This window comes from Odocoileus virginianus, chromosome 5, assembly GCF_023699985.2.
Source record: "Odocoileus virginianus isolate 20LAN1187 ecotype Illinois chromosome 5, Ovbor_1.2, whole genome shotgun sequence".
Lineage (NCBI taxonomy): Eukaryota > Metazoa > Chordata > Mammalia > Artiodactyla > Cervidae > Odocoileus > Odocoileus virginianus.
Window position 1 is genome coordinate 42,849,767 of NC_069678.1, and position 14,327 is coordinate 42,864,093.

The 14,327-nt window shown below is 39.0% G+C and overlaps 1 protein-coding gene across 8 annotated transcripts in view; it reads left to right on the forward strand.

Annotated features, from left to right (window-relative positions):
• The first annotated feature begins 2,503 nt into the window (after positions 1–2,503).
• The window catches only part of TTLL7 (tubulin tyrosine ligase like 7), a 184,738-nt gene continuing 172,914 nt past the window's right edge, over positions 2,504–14,327 (forward strand). For 3 of the 8 annotated variants that reach the window (XM_020891270.2, XM_070467833.1, XM_070467834.1), the window contains exon 1: positions 2,507–3,119. The gene's annotated coding sequence lies outside the window, so the exon portion shown is untranslated. Of the gene's footprint in view, positions 3,120–14,327 lie in introns of all 8 variants that reach the window. The other 5 variants (XR_002313488.2, XM_070467830.1, XM_020891266.2 and 2 more) reach the window with 3 other exon arrangements.

Below are 14,327 nucleotides of genomic sequence, written 5' to 3' on the forward strand. Positions count from 1 at the left end.
ATTCCTTTTGACAGTCTCTCAAGGCCTTTGGCACTAAATTTCTCCTTTCTTCTTTACTCAGAAACATATGCTCCAAGAACAGCAGTGTATACACAAACAGATGACTGGAGTTGTTGGCAATTCCATCCGGTTTATGACCAATTCGGTTCTCCATTCCAGTCTGGTCTCAGGTGGCCCAGCAAAGACCTTATCCTCTTTCTTAGATCCCTATCAAACAGACAGAGACTTCTAGTTCAAGAGGCATCTTGTCTATTCCGTCTTGTCCACTTCTGTTTCTTTGTTGATTCATTTGAAGGTGGAACAGTTGTGCATGGATAGAAGAATCACACATTTCTGCAGCTGAGGCCACCCTGGCCCTGAGTCATAGACGCCTGGCTTTGCTGGGGATCTAGTGCCCTCAGATCCTCAGCCCTGTGAAGCTCTGGAGATTTCTGCTGCATTGGTACTGATGTATGAACATCTATAATAAAAGTTAACACAATAACAATGGGAGAACACAAAGTTAACAGTTTAATTTTATTTCTTATTTCTCAGAAATCTTCCTTAAGGTGGTGTGAAAGTTGTTAATGCTCTGTTAGCTTTTTAAATTCTGGAAAGGTTTATAAGAGGTTGGGGTGGAGGAGGGGTGGGGGGGCTTCCCAGGTGGCGCTAGTGGTAAAGAACCCATCTGCCAATGCAGGAGACTTAAGAGATGCTGGTTCTATCCCTGAGTCAGGAATATCCCTTGGAGGAGGGAGGGCATGACAACCCACTCCAGTATTCTTGACTGGAGAATCCCCATGGAGAGAGGAGCCTGGTATCCATAGTCCGTAGGGCCACAAAGAGTCAGAAACGACTGAAGTGACTTAGCACGCAATCAAGGTGTATAAGGACCCATGACATTAGGCCCATTTAAAAACTCCTGCCCCTTCCTGGGTTTGGAAGAATAATAGTGTAAAGTGTAATAAAGTGATAATTGCTTAAGTGTAAAGTGCAATACATGTGCTTAGTTACTCAGTTGTGTCTGACTCTTTGCAACCCCGTGGCTGTAGCCTGCCAGGCTTCTCTGTCCATGGGGATTCTTCAGGCAAGAATACTGGAGTGGGCTGCCATGCCTTCCTCCAGAGGATCTTTCAAATCCAGGGATGGAACCCAGGTCTCCCCTGCATTGCATGTGGATTCTTTGACTAAGCCACCAGGGAAGCCCAACATGCAATATAACGACTAACAAAAAGGTAATAAATAATTCCTTCTTACCTTCACGACCCTAATCTTGTGTTTCTGAAACTGATGTTTCTAGTCTAGTTCTGGACGAAATCCAACATCGTTCTGATCCTTATTCCTAACCTCAGGGTGACATCTACCTTAGACACTTAAATGTTCTTTTCTGCACCCTGAAATCTAGTTTTCAGAAGGGAAGGATCAACAAACTCACAGTCAAGTGTCAATCGTGGATGTGACAAGGCTTGACCTGTGTTTCCCAGAGGAATTCTAGAGGAAAGGCATTAGTCAAAAACTCCAGGTTGCAATGCCTGTTCTGCCACTCTATGAGATGTGAATCCAGTAGTAAACTCTGAGGCCAGTTTCTCTTTCTTAAAGATAGCAACAATATTACCAATTTCACCAGAGATTTTAGATGGAGCAAGGAATTTTAGATGGAAGAAATGAAAGTATAAAACTGGAAATACTCTTATTAGTACAGTATTTGGTACATAGCAGGTGCTCTAGCTTGTTAATTTTTAACAAGATTAAAAATCTGGTTAATTCACTCTAAAGAGAACAAGACCTTAACCCAGAGAAAATGGCTTTTAACTGTGGAATTTCATACTGTTTGGGAAGCATTTGGTGGGTCTTTTTTGGGGGGGGCTTTATTAAATCACATTTTATAGGAAGACACCAACTCTGTTCTTTTTTATGTTTTTTTTTTTTTTTTTCCTATAAGGAGAACAATACACGTGTGTCCATCTCCACCATGGTCTGACATGAACCTGTTTAAGCCTGGATGTGACAAGGGCAGGGACCACAAAAGAGCTTTCAATAAAGTCTAAAGGCTGACACGTACGGAGGCGTCTCTTTTCCAGTTACATAAAGTTCATTTCATATGAGGACACGATTCTCTCCCCGTTCTGGAGACACTAATCTGTAAAATGGTGAACACACTGAACCTGAAACAGCTTTGCATTTCTTTAATTATCCTATAAAGATCTCTATGTTAAAACGGTTTCCTAAATCTACATTTTCCAACTGCTGTGGTTCAGTCTTTGCGGAGGACAGGATAACTCTGCGATCCCAAACTGTCCCTCCCTTCCTTGTTACCTACTAAAGCCCCTACAGGATGGGATCCCAGTTGATTTTATTTTCTAACTTCAAGCGGGCCTTGAAAGCTGGCCCTTTTATTCTTTGCGCCACAGAGATGCTTGGATAAAAGATGTGGAGCCCCTTGCAGGGTTCCAGACGGCCCGCTGGCTTTGGTGGTGAGGCGTCAGCGGTGAGCTCAGCAGCAGGACTGGCGCCCGGGGCCCCGCAGGGAGCAGGAGCGGGCACGGAGGCAGGGTTCCGGGCCGGCGCCCTTTCGCATCTCCTTAGGAGGGGACACCGCCCAGGCGCCCGCGTTGCTAGGTCCTCTGTTTGCCGGGTTCTAAAGCTGCCCCGAGCCGGACCAAGGCAAACCCGGAGGGGGACCGGAAAAGTCAAGGACCGTCCCCACAGCCCAGCAGGGAAAAGCGGCGTCTCCCCCCATCGGCCCCCTCCCGCCCCCAAGCCCTCCGGGCGCGGGGCGGGGCGCGGAGGAGCCCCCCTCGGCCGTGGGTCCTCCCAACCGTCGCCGGCCCGGCGCCCTCGCTCCCGCTCCGCCGCGCACGGCGCGCACCCCCGGTCGCCGCCCGCTAATGGTCTGGCCCGTCGGTAGCCGCCACCCCTTCGGCAGCGCCAGCTGCTCCAGCTGCTCCGGGTCTAGCGCCGGAGCCCGGAGCTGTGGGGGCCGCGGGCAGTGGGCGGGTGGGGAGGGGAGCATCGGACCATCTGCGCGGGCTGCTCGGCCCGGGGCGGCCGCTGAGGGAAGCCGAGGAGCGCGGGAATCGCGCAGGGACCGTCCGCAGCCCGGAGGCGAGGACCCAGGGGCTGGGCTCTCCTCACCCCGGGTGAGTACCTGCTGCCCCAATCCTCCCCGACCCCCTTTTCCTGTCCCCACGCCCGCGAGGTGTGGCCGCCGCCCGGACGGTCACTGCCCCGGGATCATTGACCGCCGCGGGAGCAGCGGCACGGGGAGCTGCTACTGTTGGTGCTAATGATTCAGCACCATTCGTGCCCTGAGAGATCTGGGCAGAATCGGGGTGCGGGGGGGGGGGGGGGGGGCGAGGTCAGTTGCTGGGCTCTCGTCTGAGCTTCCAGGTTCCAGATGAACGGCCCCGGCGGGCGAGGTCGGGTAGGGTGAGCCAGGAGGTTCCCTGATGGCTTGCTCTATAATTCCGTCCTTTTCCCACATCACGGCACAAACCTTCGTGAACGTGCTGTGCAAGCTTCAGTGTCAGATGAGTGGGTTTTTCGCACAGGCGAGTGAAGTCTAGGGCCCTTCTCTATACCAGCCAGTTTCTCTACTTCTTCCTTTGGACGCCTAATTCGTGCCACTCTCCGCTCGACATCGTGTTGCATCCCTTCGCTAAGACTCTGTATCCAACTTGTCTTGTATTCAGAGTGGGTTTAATTGGTCTTGGCATAGTAGGAAAAGATTTAAGGGGATTAAGAAATAATACTTTTAGAGTTTAGCCACTTCGTATGTATATGATTTCATTAAATCGTAACGCAGAACCAAATGTGGAAAGTGAAGAGCGGGAAGTTAAATCGTGTGCTCAAGGTCACAGAATAGGAATTTGGATACAAGTGTTCCTGGTCCCCAAACCCACGAATCTTCCACTGCATTAAGGAGTTGTGTATCCAAGTGTGTCCAAGTTGTGTGTACATATATATGATTTTATTACATATTAAACATAGAAACTAATTTTCATAGTAGTAATCTCAAGTAATAGCAACAACCTGTAAACTTCCTGTATATGGAATTATTGTTCTTTTAGTATAAAAGAAGGAACATTTTTTGAATTGCATGAAAAAATACTATTTTCTTAGAAAGCATATGCCAAAAAATAATATCTGGACAGCACTGCATAGGAGAGCTAGTTCATAACAGGAGATACTCAACCCATTTTTGGCAGTGATAGATGGTAAATGCTTAAGTGTTGGAGAAATATTTTAGGAAAGTAAAGGTAATCTGATTTTTTTTTTCATGTTAGGGAAACATTTGCAATAAGAACAGTTATTTAGTACATGGCATGTGTGACTGAACTGTTTTTGTACGGTGTGTTACCCATGATACGGTGACAGATAAACCCAGGCTGATAATATGATTTGATTCATTACTACTCTATGATTTGGCATAGCAGGTGATAGCTCCATTTTACAGATGAAGGAATTGAAATACAGAGGTTTCAAGATGACACAGCTAGTGGTGGAAACTGGACAACACTGACTCTTCTTACACAAAATATGTGTGTTGTAGCAAAGTGTAATTCTGTTTAATGGGACATTGTATTGATTTGTTTTTGCTCTGCCCTTCTGAGTCAACAATTATATTGACCTTGTATGCTCTTTCTGCGAAAATAATGGATACTAGGTTTTTTCTTTGTTCCTTGCTTGGCCATTTGATTTGCTTTCATTTATGATTTATATATTTTCTCTTAAGACCTGCAACTCACGTTGATGTCTCAGGAGGCAGGTTGCTATAGTGCAAATGCTCATTATCTCCAAGTACTAGAATAGTATATGATGTCTGATAGGAACATAGTCATTGTAGGCCATCATTTCTAAAGTATTGAACCATTTGCACTGGAGAATTCTTTTTTAAGTTAATGAGGATATTGATAGACTAAAGTCATAAAATGGAGGCACAGATTTACATTTGTTGTTCAGACAAGACTAGTTAAGACAAGTAAGGTCTTGAGATGAGTCTTGATTTTGATTTCTAGAAGGTCATTTCTTTTTTTTTTTTTTTCTTATGACTTCAGTAAGGCCTTTTGCAGTCCAATCTGTTTAATCCCAAAGGGAAAGCAGAATTGGTATGAATGAATAAGCAAAATTCAATCCCACTGCTATTAAAACAAAAAGGAAGCTGCATGTTCTAGTGCTGGAGGGTGCGCAGGAACATTTGAAAACAGACATAGCACATTTTATTTAGATGTTCATCATGAGTATAAATATAATACCAACTTGGCCTTAGAAATGTTTTCTGTCTCTCTTTCTACCCTTCTTTTTCTCGCTCAGTGTATGTAGGTATGACTACTGTCTGCAGACCATCTAAATTCTAAAAGTCTGGATGGGGAAACAAAGTTTAGCTGGAGAGCTGGTTACCTATGTATTAGTAATTAACCAAATGGATTAATACTGGCTTAATACCTGGAAAAGGTAAGGCAGATTTAAGTGCCACGTTAACACTTTAAGAAGGAGAAATAGTGATGACTAGGGTCGTAAGAGGATCATGGAAGTTTTCATGGATGGAAGTGAATGAAATCACTCTTGAGATGGGAAGGCTTCAGTAGGTAAAGAGAAAGCAGATGAAGTTCAGCTGAGAAGTGGTCACCTACTTTTGGATACCTGGTGACAGATTACGAAGGACTTTGCATGTCAGGCAGTGACATCTACTGGTTATCAGGTAATCTAGGGAACTAGCGTAGGTCTCTAAGCAAGCCAAATTTCTCTTTGACTGGTTTTACTCACATTCTCCATATTCCTTGTTCCAAGTGCTCTTCCAGAAAATGTTACTTTTCCTGGGTACTGCTATTTAAAGCACTAAACCCAGAAAATTTTCTATGCAAGTAAGATTTTTCCTTTTCCAAGGAAGTTTGCCTTTTAAAAGATTTCCCCCTTCCATTATAGTCTTTATTTTAAATTTTATAACATTACTTTTCACTTAATTGCAGTTTGACCATGAACATTTAAAATGTCTACATAATTTTCCATTAGGTAGATGTGCCCTAAATTCCTAATCACTCCTCATTGTCACTGTATTTTGATGATAATAAATAACACTATGATGAGTATCTTTGTTCATAAGCTCTTTTCTAAATTTTAGAAGTTATTTCCTTAGTCTCAGAAATAAAATTTCTGGGTTAAAAGGTGTGAGTTCTTAGTTTGATTTTTTTGAAAAAAAATTGAGGTATAAATGACATTATAACGTTATATTAGTTTCAGGTATACAACGTAAAGATTCAGTATTTGTATATGTTGCAGAATGATCCCCACAATAAGTCTAGTTAACATCCATCACCACACATTGTTATGGATTTTTTTATGATGCTTAGTTTGACTAATTTCTTCTTCTTTATGTATTTATTTTTAATTGGAGGATAATTGCTTTACAATGTTGTGTAGGTTTCTTTCATAATCAACAGGAATCAGCCATAGGTATACGTATGTCCCCTCCCACTTGAACTGCCCTCCCCTCCCATCTCCCAGCACATCCCACCCCACCCCATCCCAGCTCACCCCTCTAGGTTGTCACAGAGCTCTCTGTCCCACAGCAAATTCCCACTGGCTATCTATTTTACATGTGGTAAGATATATATTTCAATGCTACTCTTTCAATTTGTCCCACTTCCCCTGCTGTGTCCACAAGTTAGTTCTCTATCAATTTGACCGAATTTTATACAAATTTTAAAACCCTGATGGATTCTGTATATTCTCTTTGGAGCATTAGTAAATTAAGTATAGGATATTTGCATATTAATAATTAATAACACTCCTGTCTATGTCCCTTCAGATTACACTATTTCAGGTGAACTTGTCTTTTGATTAGAAAGATGAGTTAAACCCTGGGTGCTGGGAGAAAGGCAGGTAGTTGGGACCACTGGAGAAAGCTGTAGGTAATGGAGGACAGATTTTGTGGGAGTGAGCAGGAATTTGCAGCCAGAGAAGGAGCCTGTGTGATAAACTACTTTCTGGTCCTGGTGTTGTGTGTGTAGACCTCAGCTCTCTCGTTTCTCCTGTCCTTTCCTCAGGAAACCCTCTCATTCTCCACACACTATCTCTCCCTTTCAAACTTCAGCTTCTTCCACCCACCTGTATCAGTTTCCCAGGTCTCCAGCTTGGATATCTTGGCAGTGCAAATCTTATGAACTCACTCTCGGCTTCTAATTTGGAGAATCCACATTGATGGGGGCAGGAATTCCAGCCCTCCTCCAATTCTCTGCAGAAGCCCTGGTTACAAGGTGTAAGAGTGTGTGGTGGACACCGAAGACTCCGTCGCCTCTGCTGTGTACATTGCTAGAGACAGCAAGCCCCCAGGAGATGCTGGACATTCCCAGCATCCCCTCCCGCTCTCGTTCCCAGTATCCCTCGACCAGGGCAAGTTCCCCTCATTGAGGAGAGAGACTGTTCCTCCATGTCCCTCCAGCTATAGGAATACATGACCCTACCTCTTTGGACAGGTATTCATACATGTCCAGGCCTCTGCCTTGCTCCCCTAGGCTCTCGCCTGGGTTTCCTCTGGGTACCACTCCCACTCTCCTTGGACTTTGAGGCCGTGAAGTGTCTCTGAGAACCAGTGGAAGGGGAATTAGGGATATGAATGCGCCTTGAGGGAGCAAGTAGGGAGCAGAAAGGCAGGTACTTGGAATATGCTCTCAGTTTGGGGAGCCCTGAAAGGAAACAATGAAAACTGAAGCATCTTTATAAACCAAAAATAGGCCCCACCTTTCAGGACCTGACATGATTTCTGGTGGAAGTTGGACTTAGAGGTGGGCAGAGTATTTTGGGCAGAATTTGTTCTATGCTTAGTTGGGACTTACTATTTAAAGCAGTTTGCTTAAAGTCTTTGAAGGTGATAAATCTATTTGCATTCCTTCCAGGCATTATTTTTGTCAAAGTTCAACTGAGCTTAGTCAGCAGTTTCCATAGGGTTAAGTTAGAGCTAAAAACTTAAATTTAAGTAGGCTTGCTTACTTATTTTCCAACACCTATTTTCCTTAGTTCCCATTTGATGTTTACCTACCTGTAGTGCACAAGGTAGTTTACAAAGTCATAAAGTTCTGGGACTGTTTAGTTCTGGGAGTTGAGTGATAAATCCAGTTTCCTTTTTTTTCTTGCAAGTGATTAGTTGTGCTGTGTTCCTTTGATTTCTTTAAGGGTTCAGAGTTAGATCATCCAGTGGTCACTGGGTCTCCCCTGGGGCTGACTGAGAAGTCTTTCCTTTTGAAACTGATGATATTCTTGGTCCATTGGGCATGCTGAACCATCCACATTGTTTGGTTTTTCTGAGTTGTATTTTGGCTCTCGAGCTTCCAAACTTCTGTGTTATCTTTGTTTTTCTGCATAGTCATGTGAAATGGAACATTATGTTTGATAAAAGATTATTTTGAACATTTCTATCTCTTTTACCCACTACTTTGCAACGTCTGAACTGGTGCCACACCTAATTCAACAAGATGACAATAGCTTGTTTTCATAAAAACTCTCCTCCCTTTTCCATGAGCTTATTTGCAGTGACATTGACTTTTTAAAGTAAATCTAGCATTTGCAGATTTGAAAGGTGGATCAGCAATAACCTAGGCAGCTGCTTCAAGATTATTTGAATGTTCTTTGCTGGATTAGAATTTTAGGGTTTTCTTTGTTGTACTTCTCATTTAAGGTGAGGGATGTGAACCCACTTAAAATTTGTGTAAAACCTAGTTGATGTGGTTTTAATATTAAGTTTGCATATGTGAATATGAATGGTCATACATATAGAGTACTAGGTAGGAAAAGTTTAGAAACTACATTTAATTTGAATCATTTGATAGGACAATTTTCACATGTAATTCTGTCATTGCTATTATTGAAAATATGTTTTTTCAAGGTATTTAATAAATAAAATCTGTAGCCATGTGTAGCATAATGATTGCTGAAAAATCAGGACAACAATTTTAGCACACATCTCAGCTTATATTTAGAATCAGTCTGTCTGCAGTTACCCAACAACTATGTGCTAGCTACTCTGTGGAGAGGAAAGCTAGACCTTGAACATTTTCTACAATCAGCATAATTCACATGAAACCAGATGGAGACATTTTCATTTAACTGTTGGTTTGATCACATCGAAGATGGTAATGTTTAATTACTTAGCATCTCTTAGTCTAGAATCCTAAAGATTGGCAGATATTATTTCTTCCATTTTAATGATGTGAAAAATCAAGCTTGGGAGAGAAAAAAAACAGATAAAAATGTGTGCAAAATCATAGTAGGATTAGAAATTGGTCTAAAACTGCCCCTCTTGATATTAGTTTTGACAGTAGGTCAATGTATAACATGTAAGCAAGGGGATGAGCTTTATTCATATTGCATAGTTTTAATGGTTTTACTAGTGTTACAGTATTTGAGAAAAAATAACTTGTTAAATTCATTGAATATTTTTTTCTGTGTTGTCTGCTTTTAGTCCATATCAGCTTCACCCTTAGTCAACACACACATATTTCAATGCATTATTTTTGGAAAATTGAAACAAGTTATATCTGGAACTTGCTGCAAAAATTAAAGGAAAATAGACATTTTAATGTATGAAAAGTTTTAAAGGGAAAGGATCAGCGTTTTTTAAAATCAGGTGGGCTGTGTATATGTGGAAAAGCTTTTTCACTTGTCAAAAATCAGTGCTGAATGAGTGTTTCTGGCAGAGAGAAAAATTTGCTGCTACATATGTTAGGAGGTTGTCATTTTGGAATAGGAGGCATTTTCTCCTTAAAAATGTATCTTGGGTTTATATGTATTGATAGCTGTTTTCATCGTTGACTAAGGAATTAGAAGTTAAATGTGTTTTTCATTAGTTATAGTATGGCATATTTATTTCCATAATGTGCTCGAAAGTGTATCTATGAATTTTGTTTTTGAATTCATAAGGAACTAGAATAATAAATATAGGATGAAGTGAAGGTCCTAAAGTGTAACTTCTGCTGGGAACAAAATTAAATGAACACACTCAGCATTACCTATGAATATGGATATTTAGATCTCCAAGTAAAATTACCTAATGGTAATCCAAAAATTTTTTTTCCCTTGGTATAACTATATATAATGGTAACATACAAGTGATATTCATGTTTTCTAAAGAAAAAAGTCCATCGTAGTATAAAGGTACCGTGATTTATGTAATTGTTTGGATGATTTCTCATATTTTGTAGGCATTCCATAAATGCAGCTCTTTTTCCAGTTAATATTTTGTATTTATATATATATTTTTTAATGTGATAAAAGCACATAGCATCAAATTTACTATGTTAAACATTTCTAATTATATAGTTCAGTAGCATTAAATATATTAACTTTGTTGTGAAATAGGTCTCCAAGAACTTTCTCCTCTTACAAATCAGAAACCTTATACCCATTAAATAACAACTTCCCTCTCCCCCAAGTCTTTGGTAACCACCATTATATTTTCTGTTTCTATGACTTTTACTAGTTTGGATACCTTAGTATAAATGGAATCATATATTATTTGTTTTTTGTGACTAGTTTATTTCACTTAATATAATTGCTAAAATTTTGCCCATTTATAGAATATGACAGCATTTCCTTCTTTTTTAAAACCAAATAATATTCCATCGTATATATACACCAGTTTTTCTTTGCTCATCTGTTGATATACATTTGGGTTGCTTCCACATCTTTGCTAATGAGAAAAATGCCACTGTGAACAAAGATGTGCAAATATCTCTCCAAGACTCTTCATTTCTCTCTAGAAATGGGCTTCCTGGATCATATAGTAGTTCTGTTTTTGATTTTTGGGGACCTCCCATACTGTTTTCCATAGTGATTATATCACTTTATCTTCCTGCCAGGAGTGTGCAAGGGTTCCAATTTTTCCATATCCTCTATAACACTTGTTTGTTTATTTATAGTAGGCAGCTTACTGAGTATGAGGTGATATCTCACTGTGGTTTTGATTTGCATTTCCTTGATGATTAATGATGTTGAGCGTCTTTCATGTACCTGTTGGCTATTTGAATATTATCTTTGGAGAAATGTCTATGCAAGTCCTTTGCCCATTTTAAAATCTGGTTATTTGATTTTTTTTGTTGAGTTGTTGGAGTTATCTCTATATTCTGGTGTTAACCCTTTATCAAATAAATGATTTTCTCCCACTCAATAGGTTGCTTTTTTCACGCTATTGATTCTGTTCTTTGATGTACACAAAAACTTTGTTCAATGTAGTCTTGTTTATCTAGTTTTGCTTTTGTTGCCTGTGCAGCATTATTTTTAGCAGTTTAAAAATGTATTAAGAAAATCGTTTTAAATTGATGTTTATTATTTTTCTCTTTAGTCTTTGAAGTCCATGAGATTATTTTTGAGACTATGCAATTATGATGCCAGATTTTGATTAACTTTTTCTTTTTGGAAAATCTACTTTTAAACCTATTTAATGTAGAATTTTGTTGCTATACTTTAATATGATGAAAGGAATTATATTAAACCTATATGTTAATTTAGGGAGAATTAGAATCTTTACTATGTTGATTCTTCCAATCTGTAAACATGGTATGTTTCTCCAGGTATTAATATTTAGGTCTTACTTGATTTCTTTTATCAGAATATCATAATTTTGATTATGCATAGTTATATTTTGTTAGATTTATACCTAAGTATTTCATTTTCTTTGGAGCAACTATAAAGAAACTGCATTTGAAATTTTTGTTTCCATTTCTTCTCTGTCAGTATATAGAAATGCAGCTGGTTATTGTGTTGGTCTTATATCCTGAAACCTTACTAAGCTCACATACATTTTGAATCTAGGACTGCTGATCCTTTGAGGATTTTTTAAGTGTAAACAATTGTGTCATCTGAAAATGAAAACAATTTTATTTCTTTCAATCTGTATGCCTTTAATTCATTTTTCGTGCCTGATTGCAATGGTTAGAATTTCCAGTATTGTGCTAAGTAAGAACGTTGAAAGTAGACATCCTTGCCTTATTCCAAATATTACAGGAAGACATTATTTTACTAAGTATGTTGTTGTTGTTTGGTTGCTAAGACATGACTGACTCTTTTGCATCCCATGGACTGTAGCCCAGCATGAAATCTGCCCATGGGATTGCCTAGGCAAGAATACTGGAGTGGGTTGCCATTTCCTTCTCTAGGGAAGCTTTCCTACCCTGTAATTGAACTCACATCTCCTGCATTGACAGGTGGTTTCTTTACCACTTAACTACCAGGGAAGCCCAAGTATGCTGTTAGCTATATGTTTTTTTGTAGTTGTTCTTTGTTTGGTTGAGGAAGTTGCCACTCTGCTCCTAATGTACTGAGACTTTTTATCCTGAATGGATATCAAATTACATCAAATGCTTTTTTCTTTATCAATTGATATGGACACATGACTTTTCTCTTAGCCTGTTGATATGGTGGATTGCATTGATTAAGTTTTGAGTATTGAATCAGCCTTGAATACATGGGATAAATCCCATTTGGTCATGTGTACATGACATACACATACACATATAGGCTTAAAAATATACACACTCACTGTATTCAATTTGTCAACATTGTTAATTATTCTTGCTTTTAAGTTTGGAAGAGATGTTGGTTTGCAGCTTCTTCCTTTTTATTGTGCTTCATTTATTTGGATTTTGTTGTTAGACTATTACTGGCCTCATTTGGCACTAAGAAACTACTACTTGTTGAGTTTGGGTGTTGTATCAAATTCAAATATCTATAATAACCTGAGAAGGCTACTAAAACTCTTTTTCCCAACTATATATCTCTATGAGGCCAAATTTTGTTGTGTATTTAAACCAAAAGAACTTATAAAAATGAATGCTGAAGCAGATATGAGAATCTGTTTTCTTGAAGCAGGATATTAGAGGAATTCAAAAAAATACAAAACAGTGTCACTTATTTCTTTTTAAAAAAGCTATAGTTATTTTTAATGTAATATGATTTTGTTAACATGTAATGGTTTTATTATCGTTATTTTAAAATGAATAAATATTTCAAACATTTATCAGTTTTAGTTCTAATAGGATGAATATTGATAAATATGACTCACAAAGTGAATCTCACCAAAACCAAATGAGTGTAAAGAGTTCCAACACCAAAAGTTTGAGAAACACTACTAAGAAGACCAAGATAAGGGGAAGAGTGAAGCCACAGGTGTAGACAAGTTTATCTCACATTTGGCATTGGCTTAATCAGGTTGTTCCAGGTGCATGTTTTCTTTTTTCTCCACTAGTGTTTTTATTTCACAAAATATGCTTTTCCCCCACATTGATTCTTTGATATGCACTCTAATTTCCTAAAAAAAAAAAATCATAAATAGACCAATAGAAGTCCATAATGTAATCTTCACAAAATGAAATCCCTCAAAGTTATCCCCATGCTGATAAATGTTATATATAGGCATAAAACTATATTTTAAGTTATAAATTGTAATAAATAGAATTGAACTTCCCTGGTGGCTCAGATGGTAAAGAAACTGCCTGCAATGCAGGAGACCCGGGTTCAGTTCCTGGGTTGGGAAGATCTCCTAGAGAAGGGAATCGCTACCCATTCCAGTATTCTTGCATGGAGAATTACATGGACAGAGGAGTCTGGTGGGTTACAGTCTGTGGGGTTGCAAAGAGTTGGACCCAACTGAGTGACTAAATACACACACAATAAACAGAATAGAAATATTAATTCAGTGATGACTTATGCAAGGATGAAGTAATTTAGAATGTTTTGTCAAGAATTGACTAAAAGATAGTGCAAGAGACACTTAAATTACTGTCTTTTGATTTTGATTATTGTAAATGGATTTTTTTTGTACTTTTCCCTAGCACTTTATTGACATATTTTTTGTATATAGTAAAATGTACACCTTGTAGAGTTTTGACAATATTTTGTTAAATAGCATTTGAAGATATCTAGTTCATAATAGTATGAACATACAAAATGAGTTGATAAAAAAATCTTAGCATTATCAGTGAGGGAAAAAATAAGATCAAGTCAGCTAGGGGAGACATTAGCTCACAAAATCCATTTTATGAAATCCTTCATGTTTATTAGAGCTGAGCACACATTTGATTCTAGTTTTCTAATTTCTAGGGAAAGAGAGCATACAGAAATTTTAATGATTAATTAAAAACCTCATACATGAAGAAACCAATTGCCTAAGAGGAACAAAGTTTTTCCTACATAGAATCCAAAGTGAAATTTATGCTGTAGTTTCTTTGAAAGTGGATTCAATTTAGTGTAATGCAAAATGTCTTCATATCATTACAGTGAAATTCAGTAGGATTCTTTGGACTATTTTTTATAATGTCTTTCAACCTGGGCACATGATGTGGATGATGTGGATGTAT